Source organism: Erythranthe guttata, chromosome 13, assembly GCF_056151865.1.
Source record: "Erythranthe guttata isolate IM_541 chromosome 13, IM_541, whole genome shotgun sequence".
Lineage (NCBI taxonomy): Eukaryota > Viridiplantae > Streptophyta > Magnoliopsida > Lamiales > Phrymaceae > Erythranthe > Erythranthe guttata.
The window spans coordinates 7706110-7729595 of NC_142545.1; the positions used below are offsets into that span (position 1 = coordinate 7706110).

The 23486-nt window shown below is 36.9% G+C and overlaps 3 pseudogenes; all 3 read right to left on the reverse strand.

Moving 5' to 3' along the window:
• Window positions 1–231: 231 nt before the first annotated feature.
• LOC148765806 (putative leucine-rich repeat receptor-like serine/threonine-protein kinase At3g14840) lies at window positions 232–6180 on the reverse strand (annotated as a pseudogene).
• LOC105973862 (putative leucine-rich repeat receptor-like serine/threonine-protein kinase At3g14840) lies at window positions 6082–19510 on the reverse strand (annotated as a pseudogene).
• A 1337-nt stretch (window positions 19511–20847) lies between these two features.
• On the reverse strand, window positions 20848–23059 carry LOC148765807 (putative leucine-rich repeat receptor-like serine/threonine-protein kinase At3g14840; annotated as a pseudogene).
• Window positions 23060–23486: the final 427 nt, after the last annotated feature.

The following is a 23486-nucleotide window of genomic DNA, read 5'->3' on the forward strand; positions in this document are numbered from 1 at the left end:
CTTCATTTCAGCTCAGTTCTCTTCCAAGTTTTATCAGAGATATTGTAATTTCTGAAATTCCATATTAATGAGATATGATGCTTTCTTTCTCAAAAAAAAAAAAAATGCACATTAATTGCTCCATTTATAATTACTAGCAATGTGCACGTGCGTTGCACGTGTCGTGATATTATTATAACAACTTCGAAGTTCTTGTGTGAACATATCATGCGTTAAGCTTATCATAGTGACTCATAGAAACAATAGTAGCAGAACAAGAGTGTAAATGCGTGAAACTGTGTTAACTAAATTTACCTCATCAAGAAGATAGAAGCTTGGATCCCTATTGCTAGAGTTGCTCCTTCTACTGATAACTTCCAAAAGAACAACACCAAAGTTGTATATATCTGCTTTGTCTGTCAAATGGCCTCGCATCGCATACTCACGCGCCATATATCCACTGGGAAATCAAATATCATGTCAGTAATATTTTTGTCGTCGTTTTTATCGTAAAAAAAATTTGTTTTTTTTTTTGTAATGTTTTTCTGCAAAAGTATAGACATAAACCTCATGATATAAGTCCTATAGAGAGGGACACACTAGGTATTCTATGAAATCAATGGCTCGATCTTTGGTTAGATAAAAATAGTAAACTAGATAAGTATGAATGATTTTGATTACTCACAAAGTTCCAGCAATCCGGGTGCTGATATGGGTGTTATCCTCTTCATCGAGCTCGGCGAGTCCAAAATCAGATATTTTAGCCAGAAGATCTTTAGCAAGAAGTACATTTGTAGCCTTGATATCACGATGAACAATTTGAAGTCCTGATTCGACATGCAGATACGCCAAACCCCTAGATATACCAATGCAGATCTTCTGCCTCGTTGGCCAATCCATATGAATTTGGTGTTCTTCTAGACATGCAAACATTTATCTTCATACATAAGTTTAAAATGGAAAAAGAAATATTGATAGCGGAATTAAAAGAAACAAAAATTGAATTGTCACATAACTTACCAAATAATGCACGAGCAAGGCTATTACTTTCCAAGTACTCGTAGACAAGCAACAACCGATTGCCTTCAATGCAACATCCATGTAACTTGACAAGGTGAGGGTGTTGTAGGGCAGAAATCATGCCAATTTCATTGACATACTCACGGTTCCCTTGCTTTTATTTGGCAGAAAGCTGTTTTACGGCGATGACAGTGCCATCGGATAGGACACCCTTCAAATCAGAGGTGGCAGAAAAACTCAATGAGCTTAATGACAACATAAAGATAATTCATTTATTAAGAGTATTTATTGTTTACGCTACCTTGAATACATAACCGAAACCACCTTCTCCAATCTTTTTAGCAGGATCAAAATTGTTTGTGGCAGTTTTAATTAGCCTTAGCGTAAATGACCCAGTGTGAAGGTCTACACCCTTTAATTCTTAGAAAAACAAGTAAAATAGCAATTTAGATAACTGCAAACACTTTTCAATCACATAGTTCATTTTAGATAGCATTTATTGCACTATGTGAAATATTGCACGAATTTGCACACTTGGAAATAAGATACATATACATGTTAAAATTTAAGGATAATATGATTGTGCCAGTAATTTTAGTACCATGTTCCAATGTGTCTTTTCGTCTAAAACAGCCCTTCCACCAAAGAATAGCCAGAACTAGCAAGACTATAACAAGAACTGCTACTACTATACCAACTATAGCACCTGCAGATATGCTTCTTCCCTTTCTGATGGTGGCGTAAAATCAGAGAGAGAGAGAGATATCAAATATACTGTCAAAATAATCAATAATCTCCTTTATAGGTTTTATTAGAGATGTGTCAGACAACTATCTCTTGTGTTTTCAAGTTACTAAGTTCCAACTTCCGACTTACCAGGATCAACAGATATGGCTGAAATGAGAGGACCGTATACGCCTCTAACACGAATACCATTTGTCCATTTCCCAGCCCAATAGAAGCATATATCCAAAGTATTATCAGCAACAACTGCAGTGAAGTTTCTTCTAATTTCCTTGTTAACTCCACCTAATTTTTTTCGATGTTGAAATCCTTCAGCACCAGCTTTCCCTGAAATTATTTTTTTCCAGAAACCATGAGACACTTCTTAAAATGAAAAAATTAAAAATACAAATACAAAACAAATAACCACTAACATCATATGACAACAAAACTCAAATGATTCGTTCAACATAAGTTCTCGTCATTTAAAAGAGAACCCTATCAGCGCATCAGTTATTCTTTCCAGACCTTACTTAATAGAGATAACCTTCAATATGTGTAGAAAAAAGTGGGCTTCATACAAGTACCTGAATGTAAACATCAAAGATATGCCTCCCAAGGCAACTGTAGGTTTTGTCATTAGTAAACATGATCTCCGCAAAATTAAGGTTTGATGTGTAGTTCCCGTTTATCAAACAAAATTAATAATAAGTCAATGAGAGTGGGGAACGACGTGCATCCATGTATAACTAGGAATTCGACCCTGACATGACGAGCCCTAATAGAATATATTACAAGCTTCAAATCTATTTCATTTTTTAGTTTCTAGCCAAATAGAAAATAAAAATATTTTATGAAAAAATAAAATGTAATTTTATTTACCATATTGTTAATAAAAATAATTCATTACAAGATAGAATTTAATTTCATTTTCATTATTTTTATATATATTAATTCAAAATATAATTGATTCAATATCATTTTTTTATCTCTCATAGTCTGGCATGAATAATTAAAACTATTATTCATAATAATAATGCAATACCCCACCAAGTGGGAAATAATTTGAACTAAACTTAATTGACTTTCAAGACTTTTTCCTACACCCAAATTTTATTCTAAATTAGGAAGGTGCACGTGCGCTGCACGTGTCTTAATAAATTTCTGTCGTTTTTAATTTGGGTTTGTATGCATAAGTCCCACACGAGCTATCTTTATTATTTTAGGTTTATGTTATATCTCTTTTGCTAGGAATGAATGAAAATACATTTTAAGAAACTAAAGTAAATTTAAATACTTAAGATTACTATTATTAATGTATTGATTTCTTAAAATTTATCGATATGAATATGGTGAATCTCATCTAGTCTATGATATATATTATATATATATATATATATATATACTTTTCTAAGATAAAGATGAATTGGATTCGAAGAAGATAGAGAAACCTGCTAGCGTTTTACATGCAATTTCTCTCACTTTCATATTGGAAAATGTATTATTTTCGTTTTAGTCACAAATTACATTATCATTTTTTTTACCCAAATAATTTAACTACTTCCTAACCAAATAGAAAATGTGTTTAACCTACTCCTTTCATCTTTTAACTTGCCATTTTTCATGATACAAACTACAAAGAGAGCCTTAGACCATCTCGAATTTGAAAAATTAATACTTATTACAGAAATGATAAAAAAATAAATGAAAAAAATAATTTGAATATTCCAGCGTTATTGAACCCGCTTTTACGACCTGGCTCAGTTATCCCGTACTTTTGGTATAGTCTGAGTGTCACCCGCATAAGATAGAGTTGGCCTATTCGTACAGTTCATTTTTTGGCACAACATGCGGAATAGACTACTAGTTCTTCATTTCAGCTCAGTTCTCTTCCAAGTTTTATCAAAGATATTGTAATTTCTGAAATTCCATATTAATGAGATATGATGCTTTCTTTCTCAAATAAAAAATGCACATTAATTGCTCCATTTATAATTACTAGCAATGTGCACGTGCGTTGCAAGTGTCGTGAAATTATTATAACAACTTCGAAGTTCTTGTGTGAACATATCATGCGTTAAGCTTATCATAGTGACTCATAGAAACAATAGTAGCAGAACAAGAGTGTAAATGTGTGAAATTGTGTTAACTAAATTTACCTCGTCAAGAAGATAGAAGCTTGGATCCCTATTGCTAGAGTTGCTCCTTCTACTGATAACTTCCAAAAGAACAACACCAAAGTTGTATATATCTGCGTTGACTGTCAAATGGCCTCGCATCACATACTCACGCGCCATATATCCACTGGGAAATCAAATATCATGTCAGTAGTATTTTTGTCGTCGTTTTTATCGTAAAAAAAATTTGGTTTTTTTTTGTAATGTTTTTCTGCAAAAGTATAGACATAGACCTCATGATATAAATCCTATAGAGAGGGACACACTAGGTATTCTATGAAATCAATGGCTCGATCTTTGGTTAGATAAAAATAGTAAACTAGATAAGTATGTATGATTTTGATTACTCACAAAGTTCCAGCAATCTGGGTGCTGATATGGGTGTTATCCTCTTCATCGAGCTCGGCGAGTCCAAAATCAAATATTTTAGCTATAAGATCTTTAGCAAGAAGCACATTTGTAGCCTTGATATCACGATGCACAATTTTAAGTCCTGATTCGACATGCAGATACGCCAAACCCTCGGATATACCAATGCAGATCTTGTGCCTCGTTGGCCAATCCATATGAATTTGGTGTTCTTCTAGACCTGCAAACATTTATCTTCATACATAAGTTTAAAATGTTAAAAGAAATATTGATAGGTGAATTAAAAGAAACAAAAATAGAATTGTCACATAACTTACCAAATAATGCACGAGCAAGGCTATTACTTTCCAACTACTCGTAGACAAGCAACAACCGATTGCCTTCAATGCAACATCCATGTAACTTGAAGAGGTGAGGGTGTTGTAGGGCAGAAATCATGCACATATCATTGACAAACTCACGGTTCCCTTGCTTTTATTTGGCAGAAAGCTGTTTTACGGCGATGATAGTGCCATCGGATAGGACACCCTTCAAATCAGAGGTGGCAGAAAAACTCATTGAGCTGAATGACAACATAAAGATACTTCATTTATTAGAAGTATTTATTGTTTACGCTTCCTTGAATACATGACCGAAACCACCCTCTCCAATCTTATTAGCATGATCAAAATTGTTTGTGGCAGTTTTAGTTTGCCTTAGCGTAAATGACCCGGTGTTAAGGTCTACACCCTTTAATTCTGAGAAAAACAAGTAAAATAACAATTTAGATAACTGCAAACACTTTTCAATCACCTAGTTCATTTTAGATAGCGTTTATTGCACTATGTGAAATCTTGCACGAATTTGCACACATGGAAATAAGATACAGATACATGTTAAAATTTAAGGATTATATGATTGTGCCAGTAATTTTAGTACCATGTTCCAATGTGTCTTTTCGTCTAAAACAACCCTTCCACCAAAGAATAGCCAGAACTAGCAAGACTATAACAAGAACTGCTACTACTATACCAACTATACCACCTGCAGATATGCTTCTTCCCTTTTCTGATGGTGGCGTAAAATCTGAGAGAGAGAGAGAGAGAGAGAGAGAGAGAGAGAGAGAGAGAGAGAGAGAGAGAGAGAGAGAGAGAGAGAGAGATATCAAATATACTGTCAAAATAATCCATAATCTCCTTTATTGGTTTTATTAGAGATGTGTCAGACAACTATCTCTTGTGTTTTCAAGTTACTAAGTTCCAACTTCCAACTTACCAGGATCAACAGATATGGCTGAAATGAGAGGACCATATACGCCTGTAACAGGAATACCATTTGTCCATTTCCCAGCCCAATAGAAGCGTATATCCAAAGTATTATCAGCAACAACTGCAGTGAAGTTTCTTCTAATTCTCTTGTTAACTCCACCTGCTTTTTTCTCGATGTTGAAATCCTTCAGCACCAGCTTTCCCTGAAATTATTTTTTTCCAGAAACCATGAGACACTTCTTAAAATGAAAAACTAAAAATAAAAATACAAAACAAATAATCACTAACATCATATGACAACAAAACTCAAATGATTCGTTCAACATAAGTTCTCGTCATTTAAAAGAGAACCCTATCAGCACATCAGTTATTCTTTCCAGACCTTACTTAATAGAGATAACCTTCAATATGTGTAGAAAAAAGTGGGCTTTATTCAAGTACCTGAATGTAAACATCAAAGATATGCCTCCCAAAGCTACTGTAGGTTTTGTCATTAGTAAACATGATCTCCGCAAAATTAAGGTTTGATGTGTAGTTCCCGTTTATCAAACAAAATCAATAATAAGTCAATGAGAGTGGGGAACGACGTGCATCCATGTATAACTAGGAATTCGACCCTGAGATGACGAGCCCTAATAGAAAATATAACAAGCTTCAAATCTATTTCATTTTTTAGTTTCTAGCCAAATAGAAAATAAAAATATTTTATGACAAAATAAAATGTAATTTTTTTTATCATATTTTTAATAAAAATAATTCATTACAAGATAGAATTTAAGTTTATTTTCATTATTTTTATATATATTAATTCAAAATATAATCGATTCAATATCATTTTTTTATCTCTCATAGTCTGGCATGAATAATTAAAACTATTATTCATAATAATAATGCAATTGTTGGGTTTCGGGCACGCGTACGCAGCGGAAAACAAAAATTTTATGCGAATTAAACGAGTTTTAAATCACATAAGCACATGCCCGATAATAGATAACAATTAATTGCGTACCTTTGCGCTTCCAGCGAAATTAAAAACAACATACATGCTAATAAATTTAACCGAATTTAAATCAATTAACATGCTCGCAATTTAAACCAAATAACATGCTCGCAACGATTTAATCGATTACACATAATCACATAAAATCATACAAACACAAGCATGAAATCATAGTTTAGATTAAACCCTAAAACGAAACTAGGGTTTCGAGTATTTACCTCTTGACGCGTGAGGTAGGATTGAACGATTCGTCGTGATTACTACGGAAACCAATCCGTAGAATCGGGGCAGCAATGGAGCAGCAGCAGCGGCGGTGTGGCAGCTCACGGCGGCGCGTGTACAGCACGCGCGGTTGTGCGAGGCGGCGCGTGGGGCAGCGTGCGGCTTCGGCTCGTGCGTTGCTCCTCGATTCTTCGATCTACGGTCTTCCTCCTCTCGGATTTCACCTCGTATACTTCGATCTACTAAATCGTGGCACTAGACACGAAGTAGTTAGAATAAAACGGAAAGAAAATAAAGGAGAAAGAATACCGAACAAGAGCCGGCCGAGGAACGGCCGTTTCCGGCGACGGAGCGGCGGAGGTGGCGCGGTGGTGGCCGCGCGGAAGAGAGGGTGAGAGAGAGAGGGTGGCCGATTAGGGTTAGGGTTTTTTGTGTGTTTGTGCTAGGGTTATAAATCATGTATTTATAGTCCCTAGCATGAAACCCTAGCGGGCTTAAGTTGGACTGGGCCCAACAGCTTAAGCTCGTTAGTTTCTTTAATCGCTCGTATCTCTCAATTCAATGATCGAAAAATTGTAACGATTACAATTTCCGAGTCATTATAATTTTCTCGTCATTACGAGTGCCATCTCTTATTTTCCAACTTTCCAAAAGTGGAAACCCTAGTTCAGTGGACTTTCTAAATTTGGAAACTTCCCGATTTAGAAAGTTCACTAACATGTTCGCTTATTCTTTTCCTTTTCTTATTCTCATTCATAATTCCAAATTACGAATGTTGGACTCAATCATATTGACTTCCAATTATGCAAAGATAAACTATTTTATCTCTGACCGTTTATTCAAAGATCTCATGTGCACGAGCAGTGTGACCCTCGATGGTTCAGGTGTAAGCTAGCCGTGGGCCCACAACTCTTTGTGGTCAAAACTCGTCCCCTTCGAGTTACAATTAAGATGAAGCTCGTTTCACCTTAATCACCCAACGAATCAAGATTGGCGTCTAGCAACTACGCGTCATGATTCCCTAGATACAAATGAAGTGCCTGCAAGAACCTTCAGATATAGTTAACGTACAGTACGGTCCCTTCGATTCATATGTCCCGATTGAACTAGAGGCATTGGTTCATCGAGACCTCTTTATATGTTCAATAACGGTGCGATCGTTCTAAGTGTTGTAATCCTTACGTGCATGACTTAAAGAATCGAATTCTCTAATCATCACTTAGTCAGCTCTGGCCAGAGACTTAGAATGAATACAAACTTTCAGAACACACAGGACATCCAAGACTATTCTAGCGATCGAATCCCCGACTACAATGCACAGACCTCCCACTAGATTTCGGACTGCACGAACACTGGCCCTTGGGATGGTCCTCGGTGGAACTCAGGGACAGGTCACGATACAGCTGGTCCTCTAGTGAAGTCACGGTGATGTCTAGGTCATAAGGACTAATGGTGTACAACTATACCATAGATATCTCTACTCGATTATTGGGAACCACTTAGAGATTTCTAGGGTGAGGGAGTTCAGTGAACTCGTCAACTTACGAGCACCCACTTGTGCATGCCGATATCACAATACCGTTTACTGATGAGATGCAGTACACATACACTAAGTGCTAGTCTTAATGGGAAAGGCCGATATCCTCATTAGTGGCGTAACCCTTCGACTAGGAACACGTTTAACAGTTATAATACTTAAGTAAATATCTCACGATCCTAACGATCAATTACTAGTACTTGTAATAACTGTAAGGACTATATCTATGCTTGTGACAAAGGGACAAAGATATAGAATGCCAATGTGTTTTATCATTAATACGAATAAAGGTTCGTTTATTACAATAATAAATACGAAAGACCACAGCCACAAGTTGGCTTGTTGGTCACCTACTCTAACAATCTCCCACTTGACCTAAAGCCAACTACCCATAAACCGCAATCCCATCGACTCTCGATGTTTCTCATGGACCGATCTTGGTAAAGGCTTCGTGAAGGGGTCTGCTACGTTCTCTTCCGAGGTGACTCGTTCTACCTTAACTTCACCTCTATCAATGATCTCTCGGATCACGTGATACTTCCTCAGAATATGCTTCGACTTCTGATGAGATCGCGGCTCCTTAGCTTGTGCCACGGCTCCGGTGTTATCACAGTACAACGGTACTGGATCACTAGCATCAGGAATGACACCCAACTCTTGGATGAATTTCCTTATCCAAGTCCCTTCTTTTGCAGCTTCGGACGCTGCAATGTATTCCGCTTCGGTAGTGGAATCGGCCGTCGTGCTTTGCTTGGAACTCTTCCAACACACGGCACCACCATTAAGCGTGAATATAAATCCAGAATTCGACTTCGAGTCGTCCACATCCGATTGAAAACTAGAGTCAGTGAAACCCTCTAATTTCAACTCGGCACCCCCATAGACCAAAAATATATCCTTAGTTCTTCGCAAGTACTTGAGGATATCTTTCACGGCTTTCCAGTGAGCCGGGCCGGGATTAGACTGATATCTGCTTGTGACACTCACAGCATACGCAATATCGGGTCTAGTACATAGCATGCCATACATTATGCTTCCTATGGCAGAAGCATAGGGCGTCCTTTTCATCTCCTCGATTTCATTAGGTGTTTGGGGACACATAGATTTCGAGAGACGAACCCCATGGGACATTGGCAAGAATCCCTTCTTGGATTCTTCCATGCTAAAACGTTTCATAACGGTGTCTATGTACAGGCTTTGGGACAAGCCAAGCATCTTTCTTGCTCTATCTCTATAGATGCGTATTCCCAATACGTAAAATGCTTCTCCCAAATCCTTCATTGAGAAACGTGTGGACAACCATGCTTTCGTTTGCTGTAACATTCCTACGTCATTCCCAATGAGTAGAATGTCATCAACGTAAAGCACTAGAAATATTACTGCCCTCCCACTAACCTTCTTGTATACACAAGGTTCCTCCGGATTCTTCTCAAAATCAAACTCTTTGATAGTTGAGTCGAATCTAATGTTCCAACTACGGGATGCTTGTTTCAATCCATAAATGGATCGCTGGAGCTTGCAAACCTTTTGCTCACTTCCAGAAGATATGAAGCCTTCCGGCTGCGCCATGTAAATTTCTTCCTCAATATCTCCATTAAGGAAGGCGGTCTTCACATCCATTTGCCATATCTCGTAGTCGTACCACGCAGCTATGGCCAGCAAAATCCTAATGGACTTCAGCATCGCGACCGGCGAAAAGGTTTCCTCATAGTCAACACCTTGCCTTTGAGTGTATCCTTTTGCTACCAATCTAGCTTTATAGGTCGACACCTTTCCATCTACTCCAATTTTCTTCTTATAGATCCACTTGCAGCCTATAGGAACGATTCCCTTAGGTGGATCTACCAAGGTCCACACCTTGTTGGAGTACATGGAGTCCATTTCGGATTTCATGGCAGTTAGCCAATGTCCCATGTCCGCATCCGATACGGCCTCATTGTATGTTCTTGGATCTCGTCCAAGATCAACATGATCTTCATCATTTTCGAGGAGGAATAACCTGTCCGGTATTTTCCGAACTCTTTCGGATCTACGTACCGTAGGTTCAGGAGGTATATTAGTGGTTTGTTGTATTGGTTCGATTACTTGTTCTTGCGTTTGAACTTCATTTTGTGGTTCTTGAACTATTTCAAGTTCTATCATGCTGCCCTTTCTATCGGATAGAAACTCCCTTTCCAAAAAGGTGGCATTTCTCGAAACAAACGTCTTTGCTTCTTTGACATAGTAGAACTCGTATCCCATTGAGTCTTCGGGATACCCCACAAAATAGCACAAGTCGGATTTACTATCCAACTTATCTCCCACTAATCGCTTCACATAAGCGGGACAACCCCATATCCTTATATGTTTGTAATTGGGTTTCCGGGAATGCCAAAGTTCATAAGGTGTGGATTTAACTGCCTTGGTGTTAACTCTATTCAGCAGATACGCGGCAGTACGGAGTGCATGACCCCACAAGTATGCCGGTAAGTTTGTGAACCCCATCATTGATCGAACCATATCTAATAAAGTTCGATTCCGACGTTCGGACACTCCATTAAGTTGAGGAGTTCCCGGTGGAGTCCATTGGGACTGTATCCCATTTTCTTTTAGATAGTCAATGAACTCGATGCTCAAGTATTCCCCACCACGATCGGATCGTAGTTTTTTAATACTTCGTCCGAGTTGCTTTTCTACTTCATGTCTAAAATCTTTGAACCTTTCAAATGTTTCAGACTTGTACTTCATCAAGTACACATACCCATACCTAGAATAATCGTCGGTAAAGGTAGCGAAGTAGTTATATCCACCCTTCGCACTAACACTTAGTGGACCACATATGGATCAAATCCAAAAGACCTTCGGCTCGTTCCATTACCCCTTTGTAGGGTGACTTGGTCATTTTCCCTTTAAGGCAAGATTCACAAGTTTGTAGTGATTTCACGTCCTCCAAAGAGAACAATCCTTCACTAACAAAATCGTTCATCCTTCTTAAAGAGACATGACCTAATCTAGCGTGCCAAAGTTGTGCGGGGTTTTGATCTATCTCCTTACGTTTTGCTGATATAACGTTAATAGGTATTTCACTTGGATTTAGTTCATATAAGTTGTTTAATAGCCGTCCTTTGCAAATTAAATTCTCATTCTTTTGTATAATGCAAATCGAATTTCCAAAAACAAAAGTAAAACCTTCAATATCTAATACAGGAATAGAAATAAGGTTTCTAATGAGCGACGGAACAAATAAACAATCGTTCAAAACAATAGGAAAACTAGAATCCAAAACATTTAAGTAAATAGTCCCAATGGCTTCAGCAGCAACTCTTGCTCCATTCCCCATCCTTAGGTAGGTCTCACCCGCTCTAAGTCTTCGACTTCTTGTCATTAGCTGCAAATCATTGCACAAATGTGAGCCACAGCCCGTATCCAATACCCAAGAAGAAGAGTTGACAGACAAATTTACGTCAATGAAATACGTACCCTTTTCAGAACCTTTCTGCTTTAGGTAAGCCTTGCAGTTGCGGCGCCAATGTCCTTTCTTTCCACAGTGATGGCAAGCATCATCAACTTGTTTGCTAACCTTTGCTTTGGGGCCCCCACTGCCTTCACCCACTTCGAACTTGCTGTTTGGGAAGGAAACTCTTTCCTTTCTCTTCTTTTGGAAAGAACTCTTCTTTCCAGAAGGAGCAGCAATGAGAACAGACTTCTCTTTCTTAATGGTGGACTCGAAGCTGACCAACATGTTCATTAACTCATCCAAGGGAGGATCTAGTTTGTTCATGTTGAAGTTCACTATGAACGATTCATAGGAACTAGGAAGAGACAACAGGATCAAATCCAACGAGAGCTCGGCCGGGAGGGTGACATCGAGATTCACTAGCTTTTCAAGGAGAGTGATCATTTTGAGACAGTGCTCGTGGACCGAAACCCCTTCGCGCAATCTCGCTGTGATCAACTCCTTTGTAGCAGCGTATCTCGATGCCCTAATATTCTCACTATACATGCTATCGAGATGAGCCTTTATATCGAAAGCATGCAAGTGAGACTCATATTTCCTCGCAAGCGCGGGCTCCATGGCGGCTATCATATAGCACCTAGCATGAGTGTCATCTTTCTTCCAAACTTCATAAGTTTCCTTTTCAGCATCAGTCGCTGTGGCAGGTATAGTGGCGGGAAGCCTCTCGTTCAAAACGTAGAGACGCCCCTCAACAGTTAGCACAAGCTTAAGACTACGCAACCAATCTAGGTAATTAGGGCCATTGAGTTTATTGTCGAGGATTGACATTATGGGATTCTTAGACATAATTATCTGAGACATATAGAGAAGAGGATTATTAGAGATTCGCGTTAAATGATTGTTACAATTAAATGTTTGGACTTATGTTATTTAATTGTTCTCCCACTAATTTTATCGAGTTCCACTTCCCTCTAGTAGACAAACGAGAAAACTGATTTTTCTTAATGGGCTTTAGGTCCAATAGACAAATATAACCCGTAGTTAATCTAGCCCGATTATATTTGCCCAAAGGTAGATCACAATCAATCATATCCACAATATGACCCTAAATTAATTTTCCTCACACTTGATAATGACCTAAGTTAATCTCGCGAATATCAAAATCGTCGTGTGTCAAGTCTAACCTACCAATCAAAGATGCTCATAGAACTCGATTATGCCAAACTAATGCAGTCCCTAGTTAATCTAGCCGACCACGTTAATTCAACATAACCCTTTTCTATGGCTACCTTCATCATTATGTCAATTGAATTACAGCTTACTCTACCATAGCACTCCCCGCTAACACGGCTTACTGCACTATAGTAAAGGGCTACACATAATCCAACCGTTGGCAGAAGGAAAGAAATAACTCAACAGATTGGGTTTTTCTTTATAGCTTGAAATGATTCTTAATTAAAAGAATGAGGGGTTTTGATTAAGTGTTTTATCTCATCAGAAGGTTTTGGATTGGTCTATGTGATTCCTACATCTATGTTCTCTAAAGGTATATGGAAAACGCATATTGTCCTAAGAGGAACATACGACCTAATTTCATAATTAATTACATTAATTAATTATCGAGTTTTCAAAATAATTATAGAACCTCAACTAGCATAAGTCATTCAAATAATGTTGAGGTACTACTAATTAAGTTGAACTTATAATCAATATTATATATGTGTTCTATTAATTGAAATCAATTTAACAATTTAAATTAATTAATTAATCTAACACCTATTTACTAAAATAGATGATTGTCGATCCAATTATCTAATTGGGATTAATTGAAAATAATTTTCCAAAAATTAAAATCAATTTGTTTTAAGTTTAATTTTAGAAATCTGAAATAAAATATTTTTTTTTTTTTTTTTTTTTTTTTTTTTTTTTTTTTTATTTTTCAGTGGTCCGGTTCGGCCTAACCGGTCTGACCGGTTCGGACCGAATCGGGCCGGTTCTGTCCGGTCCAGCTGACCCAAATCAGTGGGCCGGGTCAGTCGGACCGAGAACCGGTCTGACCGACCCGAGTCCACTTGGATTCGGTCAACTAAACCGCACACAACCATCGAACCGGCCGGTTCGGCCGGTTCGATCCGAACATTTAAAAAACCGACATTTTAAAAACAATTTCAGATCCGATTTTCCAATTTTAAACAATTTTAAAGCTGGAAAAATTCTAAACAATATTTCAAAAATATTTTAAACTTACGAAAACTCCCAATTACATAATACGACAATCGCTACTTTAATAAATCGAACATGCATATTAAAACGAAACGCAATTAATTGCGCAACGAGCTCTGATACCACTGTTGGGTTTCGGGCACGCGTACGCAGCGGAAAACAAAAATTTTATGCGAATTAAACGAGTTTTAAATCACATAAGCACATGCCCGATAATAGATAACAATTAATTGCGTACCTTTGCGCTTCCAGCGAAATTAAAAACAACATACATGCTAATAAATTTAACCGAATTTAAATCAATTAACATGCTCGCAATTTAAACCAAATAACATGCTCGCAACGATTTAATCGATTACACATAATCACATAAAATCATACAAACACAAGCATGAAATCATAGTTTAGATTAAACCCTAAAACGAAACTAGGGTTTCGAGTATTTACCTCTTGACGCGTGAGGTAGGATTGAACGATTCGTCGTGATTACTACGGAAACCAATCCGTAGAATCGGGGCAGCAATGGAGCAGCAGCAGCGGCGGTGTGGCAGCTCACGGCGGCGCGTGTACAGCACGCGCGGTTGTGCGAGGCGGCGCGTGGGGCAGCGTGCGGCTTCGGCTCGTGCGTTGCTCCTCGATTCTTCGATCTACGGTCTTCCTCCTCTCGGATTTCACCTCGTATACTTCGATCTACTAAATCGTGGCACTAGACACGAAGTAGTTAGAATAAAACGGAAAGAAAATAAAGGAGAAAGAATACCGAACAAGAGCCGGCCGAGGAACGGCCGTTTCCGGCGACGGAGCGGCGGAGGTGGCGCGGTGGTGGCCGCGCGGAAGAGAGGGCGAGAGAGAGAGGGTGGCCGATTAGGGTTAGGGTTTTTTGTGTGTTTGTGCTAGGGTTATAAATCATGTATTTATAGTCCCTAGCATGAAACCCTAGCGGGCTTAAGTTGGACTGGGCCCATCAGCTTAAGCTCGTTAGTTTCTTTAATCGCTCGTATCTCTCAATTCAATGATCGAAAAATTGTAACGATTACAATTTCCGAGTCATTATAATTTTCTCGTCATTACGAGTGCCATCTCTTATTTTCCAACTTTCCAAAAGTGGAAACCCTAGTTCAGTGGACTTTCTAAATTTGGAAACTTCCCGATTTAGAAAGTTCACTAACATGTTCGCTTATTCTTTTCCTTTTCTTATTCTCATTCATAATTCCAAATTACGAATGTTGGACTCAATCATATTGACTTCCAATTATGCAAAGATAAACTATTTTATCTCTGACCGTTTATTCAAAGATCTCATGTGCACGAGCAGTGTGACCCTCGATGGTTCAGGTGTAAGCTAGCCGTGGGCCCACAACTCTTTGTGGTCAAAACTCGTCCCCTTCGAGTTACAATTAAGATGAAGCTCGTTTCACCTTAATCACCCAACGAATCAAGATTGGCGTCTAGCAACTACGCGTCATGATTCCCTAGATACAAATGAAGTGCCTGCAAGAACCTTCAGATATAGTTAACGTACAGTACGGTCCCTTCGATTCATATGTCCCGATTGAACTAGAGGCATTGGTTCATCGAGACCTCTTTATATGTTCAATAACGGTGCGATCGTTCTAAGTGTTGTAATCCTTACGTGCATGACTTAAAGAATCGAATTCTCTAATCATCACTTAGTCAGCTCTGGCCAGAGACTTAGAATGAATACAAACTTTCAGAACACACAGGACATCCAAGACTATTCTAGCGATCGAATCCCCGACTACAATGCACAGACCTCCCACTAGATTTCGGACTGCACGAACACTGGCCCTTGGGATGGTCCTCGGTGGAACTCAGGGACAGGTCACGATACAGCTGGTCCTCTAGTGAAGTCACGGTGATGTCTAGGTCATAAGGACTAATGGTGTACAACTATACCATAGATATCTCTACTCGATTATTGGGAACCACTTAGAGATTTCTAGGGTGAGGGAGTTCAGTGAACTCGTCAACTTACGAGCACCCACTTGTGCATGCCGATATCACAATACCGTTTACTGATGAGATGCAGTACACATACACTAAGTGCTAGTCTTAATGGGAAAGGCCGATATCCTCATTAGTGGCGTAACCCTTCGACTAGGAACACGTTTAACAGTTATAATACTTAAGTAAATATCTCACGATCCTAACGATCAATTACTAGTACTTGTAATAACTGTAAGGACTATATCTATGCTTGTGACAAAGGGACAAAGATATAGAATGCCAATGTGTTTTATCATTAATACGAATAAAGGTTCGTTTATTACAATAATAAATACGAAAGACCACAGCCACAAGTTGGCTTGTTGGTCACCTACTCTAACAGCAATACCCCACCAAATGAGAAATATTTTGAACTAAACTTAATTGACTTTCAAGACTTTTTCCTACACCCAAATTTTATTCTAAATTAAGAAGGTGCACGTGCGTTGCACGTGTCTTAATAAATTTTCTATGTCTTTTTTAATTTGGGTTTGTATGCATAAGTCCCACACGAGCTATCTTTATTATTGTAGGTTTAGGTTATATCTCTTTTACTAGGAATGAATGAAAATACATTTTAAGAAACTAAAATAAATTTAAATACTTAAGATTACTATTATTAATGTATTGCTTTCTTAAAATTTATCGATATGAATAGGATGAATGTCATCTAGTGTATGATATATATATACTTTTCTAAGATAGAGATGAATTGGAGTCGAAGAAGATAGAGAAACTTGCTAGCGTTTTACGTGCAATTTCTCTCACTTTCTTATAGGAAAATGTATTATTTTCGTTTTAGTCACAAAATTACATTATCATTTTTTACCCAAATAATTTTACCAACTATTTTACTTCCTTAAATAGAAAATGTGTTTAACCTAGTCCTTTCATCTTTTAACTTGTCATTTTTCATGATACAAACTACAAAGAGAGCCTTTGACCATCTCGAATTTGAAAAATTAATAATTATTACATAAATGATAAAATAATAAATTAAAAACATAATTTGAGTATTCCAGCATTATCGAGCCCGCTTTCACGACGTGGCCCAGTTATCCCGTACTTTTGGTATAGTCTGAGTGTCACCCCCTTAAGATAGAGTTGGCCCTTTCGTACAGTTCATTTTTTGGCACAACATGCGGAATAGACTACTAGTTCTTCATTTCAGCTCAGTTCTCTTCCAAGTTTTATCAGAGATATTGTAATTTCTGAAATTCCATATTAATGAGATATGATGCTTTCTTTCTAAAAAAAAAAAAATCCACATTAATTGCTCCATTTATAATTACTAGCAACGTGCACGTGCGTTGCACGTGTCGTGATATTATTTTATCAACTTCGAATTTATTGTGTGAACATATCATGCGTTAAGCTTATCATAGTGACTCATAGAAACAATAGTAGCAGAAGAAGAGTGTAAATGCGTGAAACTGTGTTAACTAAATTTACCTCGCCAAGAAGATATAAGCTTGGATCCCTATTGCTAGAGTTGTTCCTTCTACTGATAACTTCCAAAAGAACAACACCAAAGTTGTATATATCTGCTTTGTCTGTCAAATGGCCTCGCATCGCATACTGACGCGCCATATATCCACCGGGAAATCAAATATCATGTCAGTAATATTTTTGTCGTCGTTTTTATGGTAAAAAGAATTTGGTTTTTTTTTTGTAATGTTTTTCCGCAAAAGTATAGACTTAACCTCATGATATAAATCCTATAGAGAGGGACACGCTAGGTATTCTATGAAATCAATGGCACGATCTTTGGTCTGATAAAAATAGTAAACTAGATAAGTATGAATGATTTTGATTACTCACAAAGTTCCAGCAATCTGGGTGCTGATATGGGTGTTATCCTCTTCATCGAGCTCGGCGAGTCCAAAATCATATATTTTAGCAATAAGATCTTTATCAAGAAGCACATTTGTAGCCTTGATATCATGATGCACAATATTAAGTCTTGATTCGGCATGCAGATACACCAAACCCCTGGCTATACCAATGCAGATCTTGTGCCTCGTTGGCCAATCCAAATGAATTAGATGTTTTTCTAGACCTGCAAACATTTATCTTCATACATAAGTTTAAAATTGAAAAAGAAATATTGATAGGTGAATTAAAAGAAACAAAAATAGAATTGTCACATAACTTACCAAATAATGCATGAGCAAGGCTATTACTTTCCAATTACTGGTAGACAAGCAACAACCGGTTTCCTACAATGCAACATCCATGTAGCTTGACAAGATGAGGGTGTTGTAGGGCAGAAATCATGACAAACTCACGGTTCCCTTGCTTTTATTTGGCAGAAAGCTGTTTTACGGCGATGACAGTGCCATCGAAAAGAACACCCTTCAAATCAGAGATGGCAGAAAAACTCAATGAGCTGAATACCAACATAAAGATAATTCATTTATTAAAAGTTTTTATTGTTTACGCTACCTTGAATACATGACTGAAACCACCTTCTCCAATCTTATTAGCAGGATCAAAATTGTTTGTGGCAGTTTTAATTAGCCTTAGCGTAAATGACCCAGTGTGAAGGTCTACACCCTTTAATTCTGAGAAAAACAAGTAAAATAACAATTTAGATAACTGCAAATACTTTTCAATCACATAGTTCATTTTAGATAGCATTTATTGCACTATGTGAAATATTGCATGAATTTGCACACATGGAAATAAGATACAGATACATGTTAAAATTTAAGGATTATATGATTGTGCCAGTAATTTTAGTACCATGTTCCAATGTGTCTTTTCGTCTAAAACAACCCTTCCACCAAAGAATAGCCAGAACTAGCAAGATTATAACAAGAACTGCTACTACTATACCAACTATAGCACCTACAGATATGCTTCTTCCCTTTTCTGATGGTGGCGTAAAATCTGAGAGAGAGAGAGTGAGAGATATCAAATATACTGTCAAAATAATCAATAATCTCCTTTATAGGTTTTATTAGAGATGTGTCAGACAACTATCTCTTGTGTTTTCAAGTTACTAAGTTCCAACTTCCGACTTACCAGGATCAACAGATATGGCTGAAATGAGAGGACCGTATACGCCTCTAACAGGAATACCATTTGTCCATTTCCCAGCCCAATAGAAGCGTATATCCAAAGTATTATCAGCAACAACTGCAGTGAAGTTTCTTCTAATTCCCTTGTTAACTCCACCTGCTTCTTTTTCGATGTTGAAATCCTTCAGCACCAGCTTTCCCTGAAATTGTTTTTTTCCAGAAACCATGAGGCACTTCTTAAAATGAAAAACTACAAATAAAAATACAAAACAAATAACCACTAACATCATATGACAACAAAACTCAAATGATTCGTTCAACATAAGTTCTCGTCATTTAAAAGAGAACCCTATCAGCACATCAGTTATTCTTTCCAGACCTTACTTAATAGAGATAACCTTCAATATGTGTAGAAAAAAAGTGTGCTTTATACAAGTACCTGAATGTAAACATCAAAGATATGCCTCCCAAGGCTACTGTAGGTTTTGTCATTAGTAAACATGATCTCAGCAAAATTAAGGTTTGATTTGTAGTTCCCGTTTAGCAAACAAAATCAATAATAAGTCAATGAGAGTGGGGAACGACGTGCATCCATGTATAACTAGGAATTCGACCCTGAGATGACGAGCCCTAATAGAAAATATAACAAGCTTCAAATCTATTTCATTTTTTAGTTTCTAGCCAAATAGAAAATAAAAATATTTTATGACAAAATAAAATATAATTTTTTTTATCATATTTTTAATAAAAATAATTCATTACAAGATAGAATTTAATTTCATTTTCCTTATTTTTATATATATTAATTCAAAATATAACCGATTCAATATCATTTTTTATCTCTCATAGTCTGGCATGAATAATTAAAACTATTATTCATAATAATAATGCAATACCCCATCAAATGGGAAATATTTTGAACTAAACTTAATTGACTTTCAAGACTTTTTCCTACACCCAAATTTTATTCTAAATTAAGAAGGTGCACGTGCGCTGCACGTGTCTTAATAAATTTTCTATGTCTTTTTTAATTTGGGTTTGTATGCATAAGTCCCACACGAGCTATCTTTATTATTGTAGGTTTAGGTTATATCTCTTTTACTAGGAATGAATGAAAATACATTTTAAGAAACTAAAATAAATTTAAATACTTAAGATTATTATTATTAATGTATTGATTTCTTAAAATTTATCGATATGAATATGATGAATCTCATCTAGTCTATGATATATATATATACTTTTCTAAGATAGAGATGAATTGGATTCGAAGAAGATAGAGAAACTTGCTAGCGTTTTACGTGCAATTTCTCTCACTTTCTGATAGGAAAATGTATTATTTTCGTTTTAGTCACAAAATACATTATCATTTTTTTACCCAAATAATTTTTCCAACTATTTTACTTCCTAACCAAATAGAAAATGTGTTTAACCTAGTCCTTTCATCTTTTAACTTGCCATTTTTCATGATACAAACTACAAAGAGAGCCTTTGACCATCTCGAATTTGAAAAATTAATACTTATTACATAAATGATAAAAAAATAAATTAAACAAATAATTTGAATATTCCAGCGTTATCGAGCCCGCTTTCACGACCTGGCCCAGTTATCCCGTACTTTTGGTATAGTCTGAGTGTCACCCGCTTAAGATAGAGTTGGCCCATTCGTACAGTTCATTTTTTGGCACAACATGTGGAATAGACTACTAGTTCTTCATTTTTATCAGAGATATTGTAATTTCTGAAATTCCATATTAATGAGATATGATGCTTTCTTTCTCAAAAAAAAAAATCCACATTAATTGCTCTATTTATAATTACTAGCAACGTGCACGTGCATTGCACGTGTCGTGATATTATTATATCAACTTCGAAGTTCTTGTGTGAACATATCATGCGTTAAGCTTATCATAGTGACTCATAGAAACAATAGTAGCAGAAGAAGAGTGTAAATGCGTGAAACTGTGTTAACTAAATTTACCTCGTCAAGAAGATAGAAGCTTGGATCCCTATTGCTAGAGTTGCTCCTTCTACTGATAACTTCCAAAAGAACAACACCAAAGTTGTATATATCTGCTTTGTCTGTCAAATGGCCTCGCATCGCATACTCACGCGCCATATATCCACTGGGAAATCAAATATCATGTCTGTATAGACTTAAACCTCATGATATAAATCCTATAGAGAGGGACACACTAGGTATTCTATGAAATCAATGGCTCGATCTTTGGTCAGATAAAAATAGTAAACTAGATAAGTATGAATGATTTCGATTACTTACAAAGTTCCAGCAATCCGGGTGCTGATATGGGTGTTATCCTCTTCATCGAGCTCGGCGTGTCCAAAATCAGATATTTTAGGCATAAGATCTTTATAAAGAAGCACATTTGTAGCCTTGATATCACGATGCACAATTTTAAGTCTTGATTCGGCATGGAGATACGCCAAACCCCTAGCTATACCAATGCAGATCTTGTGCCTCGTTGGCCAATCCAAATGAATTTGGTGTTCTTCTAGACCTGCAAACATTTATCTTAATACATAAGTTTAAAATGGAAAAATAAATATTGATAGGTGAATTAAAAGAAACAAAAATAGAATTGTCACATAACTTACCAAATAATGCACGAGCAAGGCTATTACTTTCCAAGTACTCGTAGACAAGCATCAATCGGTTGCCTTCAATGCAACATCCATGTAACTTGACAAGGTGAGGGTGTTGTAGGGCATAAATCATGCCAATTTCATTGGCAAACTCACGGTTCCCTTGCTCTTATTTGGCAGAAAGATGTTTTAAGGCGATGATAGTGCCATCGGATAGGACACCCTTCAAATCAGAGGTCGCAGAAAAACTCAATGAGCTAAATGACAACATAAAGATAATTCATTTATTAGAAGTATTTATTGTTTACGCTACCATGAATACATGACCGAAACCACCTTTTCCAATCTTATTAGTAGGATCAAAATTGTTTGTGGTAGTATTAATTAGCCTTAGCGTAAATGACCCAGTGTGAAGGTCTACACCCTTTAATTCTGAGAAAAACAAGTAAAATAGCAATTTAGATAACTTCAACCACTTTTCAATTACATAGTACATTTTAGATAGCATTTATTGCACTATGTGAAATATTGCACGAATTTGCACACATGGAAATAAGATACAAATACATGTTAAAGTTTAAGGATTATATTATTGTGCCCGTAATTTTAGTACCATGTTCCTATGTGTCTTTTCGTTTAAAACAACCCTTCCACCAAAGAATAGCCAGAACTAGCAAGACTATAACAAGAACTGCTACTACTATACCAACTATAGCACCTGCAGATATGCTTCTTCCCTTTTCTGATGGTGGCGTAAAATCTGAGAGAGAGAGAGAGAGAGATCAAATGTACTGTCAAAATAATCCATAATCTCCTTTATTGGTTTTATTAGAGATGTGTCAGACAACTATCTCTTGTGTTTTCAAGTTACTAAGTTCCAACTTCCGGCTTACCAGGATCAACATATATGGCTGAAATGAGAGGACCGTATACTCCTCTAACAGGAATACCATTTGTCCATTTCCTTGCCCAATAGAAGCGTATATCCAAAGTATTATTAGCAACAACTGCAGTGAAGTTTCTTCTAATTCCTTTGTTAACTCCACCTGCTTCTTTTTCGATGTTGAAATCCTTCAGCACCAGCTTTCCCTGAAATTATTTTTTTCCAGAAACCATGAGGCAGTTCTTAAAATGAAAAACTACAAATACAAATACAAAAAAAAAACCACTAACATCATATGACGACAAAATGTTGTTTTATGTGAGTGTTTTTGTGCATGTTTATGTTTTTTGATGCGTATACATGTCCTAGTATTGTAGCTCGTATTTTCATTAGCGCTTTAGTATGCACGTCTGAGCGAGTGCTTTTCTGTGCAACTTTTTTGCGCATGCACATTTACTACGTGTATGATTGTACATGTATGTTTGTGCATATTTTTTTGTTCGAGTGTTTTGTGCATGTTTGTTGATCAGTATCCATGTCCTACTATTATAGTTCGCGTGTTCATTAGTGTTTTTACGCATGCACTTTTACGCGACTGCTTTTCTGCATTTTTATATACGTGTATGTTGGTGCATGTTTTTTGTTCGAGTGTTTTTGTGTATGACTATTGACGTGTATTCATGTCCTAGTATTGTAGTTCATGTTTTCAATAGTGTTTTCAAGGATGCACTTTTGGGCAACTACTTTTGTGCTTTGTTTTGTACATGTATGTTTGTTCATGAGTATTCATATTCTAGTATTATAGTTCGTGCTTTCATTAGCGTTTTTGCGCATGCACGTTTGCACGAGTGCTTTTCATCATTGTTGTACATGTATGTTTGTGTGTGTTATTTTGTGCGAATGTTGTTGTGCATATTTGTATATGCGTATTCGAGTCCTAGTATAGTAGTTAGTGTTTTCAATAGTGTTTTTGTGCATGCGCTTTTGCGCGAGTACTTTTGTGAATTGTTTTGTACGTGCATGTTTGTGCAGGTTA